This window comes from Solanum pennellii, chromosome 4 (assembly GCF_001406875.1).
Source record: "Solanum pennellii chromosome 4, SPENNV200".
NCBI classification, from domain to species: domain Eukaryota; kingdom Viridiplantae; phylum Streptophyta; class Magnoliopsida; order Solanales; family Solanaceae; genus Solanum; species Solanum pennellii.
Window position 1 is genome coordinate 12,445,635 of NC_028640.1, and position 5,227 is coordinate 12,450,861.

The window sequence follows — 5,227 nt, forward strand, 5'->3', positions numbered from 1 at the left end:
GGGGGGGGGGGGGGGAGAAATATAGGTATGTTCCTCCCCATAAGCCTCAAAAACCCAAATATTTTGAGGATGGCTACACGAAAGACATGCTCTCATACATTCTCAACAAGGTTGAAGTGTCTGATAAATTGTTGAAGGAAATGAAGGAGGATGTATCAACTCTAAACCTGATGCTGACCTCTCACTTAGTCTCTATCAAGCTATTGAAGACCCAAATGGGTTAGATTTTGTCGTATTTGAACCTACGACAACAGAAGGGGGGGGGGGGAGTTTCCTAGTGATAATATGGAAAACCCTAAAAATGAAGTTTGATTCATGCCATGACGTTAACTAAGACACTTTTTGGGAGGCAACCCACATTTTTGATGCTTTAAGTTTGATTTTGCATAATGGGTGTTTATTATGCAGGTTCAAAAGTGAAGTGTGTTTGAAAATAGGTGGTTTAACGAGCCTAGAGTCTGGTCGGTGACCCGCCGAAGAGGTTGGCGAGCCTGAGTTGGACAAACATCGGAACCACAAAACATGAATTGGAAGTCTGTAAAACATGGCGAGCCAATTGCTAAATCGGTGACTCACCGAGAAAGTCAGGGAGCCCGATTTTGTTCGTCGTTTGGATCGCCAAATTGACTGGAGGACCTTAAAAAATCGGTGAGTTAATTCACTCTCGATGCATCGCTGAGTGTTTCGTAGTGGTCGACTAACACCATCGAAAGGGTCGTAAATTTAAAGGTTTTAAAAGGCCAAACGATTTAAATTTTCAAAATCTTTTGGATTCTTCATTTCTAACCCCGTAAACCCTCATCCATACTTTAATCTTCCTTAATTTCTTATTTTTATTCATTTTGTGTGTTTGATATGCTGCTCGGATTGGTATTACTTTGCGGCCTAGCATATCAAATTCTCAATTCGACATTCAACTTAGTTTCCCGAATCCCACACCTTTGATTAGTGGTTAAACTCAAATAGTTTCGATAAAATTGTGTATTTTTGTGTTGGGCAATTATTAAAATCATGTGTCATGTGTTGGATTGCCTATTTTGTGTTTCGAACTTGTGCCTAAATGCTTTGATGAATCCCCCTGTTTAATGCATTAGAATTAAATTGTTGGGTTGCAGTAAATTTGCATTAGGTTCATTGGGTGAAGTCTAAGTAATACCAAATTGTGTCAAATGATGTAATTTTCCCAATGATAGGTCATTTGTTGTCATTCTTAAGATAAAAAGTCATCAAATGACCAATTTTTGCCAAGTTGGGGGAAGTGTAACTACCCCGAAGGCATGAGTCGAGTGGGTCTAGTGTTAATTGAGTAATGTGCATGTTTGATATTAATTTCGGTGTTACGGTATTGCTTTTGGGATACAGGGTTGAAATTCGGCATGTTGGGCAGTTGGTGAGCTGGGTTGAGCTCGCCGAGCAGTTCAACGATACACCAACATCTCCCTTGTCGCCCTTAATATCTTAATTTGTCTTGGTTGAGTATGTAAATGTCGGCAGAAACTTGAGCTCACAAATTTCACTCAGAGACTCACCGAAAGGTTCCTTTTATCTCCCTTTCTGTGCCCTTATACCCGAAAAGACACTGTAATATTCAGTGGACTAGTCTAGGTTTGCCAAGTGGTGTCAGTAATTCCTCGAAAGGCCATCAACGTCATCGATATGCCTTTTTCTGAGATTTTTTCAAGCTGGTACTTTTGATGAGCTCGACCTGGCTCACCTAAGTGACTTGATGTGTTTTGCAGATACGACTAGAGCTAAGTTACTAGGAAGAGACATGCCGTCTTGCAAATGGGAATAATGGGGATGCAGCGACATCCAAAGCAAAGGCAACCAACTTCCTTCCACGGGTGGGAAGCACTAAGGAAAGGGTAAGGAGTCTGCAATTGAGTCACCAGAGGTCAACTCTGACAGTGAGGGAGTCAACGCGACTCACCTTACCATATTTGAATTTGAGAGGGAACATCAGGATTCTCAGATTATCATCTATGAGCATGAGGATGACTATCTACTATTGTCCTAGAGAGATGAAATGCACTCCAAGAGGATGCATGATCTGCCTAGGATCCGGGTGACTCAGACCACTACTCCTTCTCTAATTCCATATCGAACTACGGTCCCAGAGAACCTATATAGGGTCCTCCTCCCCCGTTTCTCAACACACTAAGGGCCAAGGGACTGAAGACTATTATAGAGGAGAAGAGGTTATCTATAGATGGTGCAATAAATTGATAACCAAAAATATGGCGTACCCTAAAGTCTTAAAAGTTTGAGATCTTTACTAAACCCCGGGGTCCCTACACTCATAATTGGGTCCGGGATCTCTACACTTCCTATGAAGCTTTGGTTCTACAAGGAAAAAGAAAGGCTGCTACCTTCTAGCTAGTAGACCATGTAGTTTTCAGGGAAAGGAAGATAAAGTGTGATAGTGATGACATAAACATTGTTTTGGAATGCAATGCCAACATTACACATGACTATTAGAGTATGATCAAGAAAATATCTTTGGAGGATATGAAAGGATGGTTGTCCCCTCTTTTATCTGATAGTACTCCAAAGAAGATCGAGACCGTAGTTCAAATTGAGAAGAAAAACCTCAATATGGAAGCGAGGTATTTGTTCGTCTTCCTTAGTAGAACAATAATGCCATCCCAAAATGAGTCCATCCTCCATCACAAAAAGGCGGCCTGTCTCGGATCATCATTCCAAGGATGCACATCAATGTAGGTGTGATTATCACACAAGATATGGCTATGAGAGCTCGGCAACAACAAACATCTCTCCCTTTTTAATTTATTGATCATTGAGTTGTACAAATGAGCTTGGGTGCTACATGATGAGAAGAAGGATGTAGATGTTATTCCTATTTCCTCTACTGACATCCGGTTCATTGAGGCCGAGTATTTGATGGATGAGGTTGAGAAGAAGAGGGCATCCCTGGTGGATACATCCTCAGCTGGTTATATTGAGATACTACCTATAGATCCAATATTGCCTACTTTAGCCACTAGGATTTTATGTATTCCTAGATCTACCTCCTTATGTGATTATGAGTTCTTCTAATGCCGCTCTGCCGTCTAGGTCTGCTGCACGTACTGTGTCCGGACCTTCACTCATCGAGCGCATGCTGCTATGGATGGGGCACATAGCCTATTCTGTTGATGTGTGTGCCTCCAGGCTAGAGGCTGCAGTTCCTGGGATGATTTAGAGAGATCTCACCGCTGTTTTGGCATCTCTTAAAAATGTAATCGATGCCCTCATGATAAGGATAGATGTGTGTGTGAGAGTTCAGGGAGCCACTCATGAGATGATGGTACTAAAGGCTGAAATTGTAGAGTTGAGGAAAGACGTGGACAACTTGAAGTACACTAACATGTCGATGACTTTTAAGACTATGGAGATTCCTGATTACCTGGACACAAATATTTCAATCTATTCTGATGCCTTCGGTTAGCACCAGAGATAAGGTTAGAGTTGATGCGATGGCTGCTGAGTCTGAGGCTGAGATCGATGAAGAGAAACTCGGTGTTTAGGAAGAGACCACCTATGAGGGCATGAATTAGTTCGAGGAGGTGATGGTAGATTCATCAATTCAGAATTTGTTGAGGATACTTCTATGACAGGATCTGATGGAGCTATTGTTTATATTGCATCGGGCACTTATGTCCAATCATAGATTGTGACATTGAACAGTGATGCCCAGACAGACGGAGTGACTGCTATGTAGACTTTACTTAGGCTTAGCCTGTCAGGATGACATTCTTACCCCTGTCTTTGCTATTTTTATTGATTCTTTTTGTTTTCGTTTCATTTGAGGATAATTGCTTATATTTTTTGGGTAGGGTAAGGTATATCCATACCTACCTCTTGTGATTATATTGTGGTTGTGAATATTGGGTTTTGTGATCTATATTTGTGTTTTGATTGCGTTTGAATTTGTATCTTCTGGATGTTTGAGCTTCTGGCTCCATTTTTAAATGGAAATGGTTTTGACCTATCTTTAAAATTTGTGCCACCTCCATTGTTTATGATTGTGGTTGTTCCTGTGCATATTTAAGTATCTGTGACTTAAATAGTGCTCTTAATTGAATGAAATGAATGTGTGTCTATAACGAGGCCAATGAAGTTTCATAGCTAATATGTTAACTTTTAGAATCTCATTCTGACTAGCTGGTGATTGAATGACTTGTGATGAATATTTCACAATATCTAGAAAGTGTGAAGTCTTGTTTGATATTGGGGCCCATGCCTTGTGTGATGAGATCACTTTGAACATTGTGTGATGACACCTAGAATTTACCCCGTTTGTTCGATTGACTATGTGATGCAAGCACTTGGAGTGATCTTAGGCCACAATTTTGAAGAGTGAACAATTTGACAATATACCTCTTTTGTGGCCGACCTTGTGTGATGTGTGAACCTTTCTTGAACCCTCGTGAGCCTCATCCTTTTCTTGAAAGAAACATAAACAGTTGTGACCCCTCTTTATCCATTCACCCATAACTCTCATGAATTGTGATTTGTTTGAATAGTCAACTTGGTCTAAAAGCCTATGTTGGGGGATTTTGGTGAAAAGAGAAGGGACATAAAAAAGTGTGAGAAATTCCCCCTTTATAGTGTTTCTTTTTAAAAAAAGGAACCTGTACATGTAATAAAAATAAGAAGAAAAGAAGAAAACAAAATAAAAAGATTGAAAAAATTATGAAATAAAGTAGTGAAAGTTACAAAGGAAATAGGGTATCCGGTAGTCCATTTGAAGTTGATTAAAAGGGTGTATTATTAGCATGATTAAAATGTTAAAGAAAAGGAAGAAACTAATGTTGAGACCACACTTCAAGAGGGTAGAAACCATTGATCCTAAATGACCATGCCTTTACACCCATCCCCGTTACAAGCCTTGAAAAGACCTTTGTGATCTTGAGTTAGGTGAAACGAATGTTGATTGGAAATAAAGGTGTACCTATGGGTGAAGTCATTCATGTGTTCATATTTGTTAGTGTGAGATATGTATGTGATTCTAAAACTATAAATTGGTGAAGAACTTTGTGTGAATAGGGAATCATCTTTGTTTTGAGGGCATTTGAGTACTTTTGTTGAGCTTGAACTTGCATTTGAAAGACATATTGTAAACTTAAGCCTCTTTGGTAATGGCGAGTCACAATTTAAATCCTTTGATTGCACAATTGATCATTGCATAAGTAAGTTGAGCCTTGTTGTGTTCATTCATGTTGAG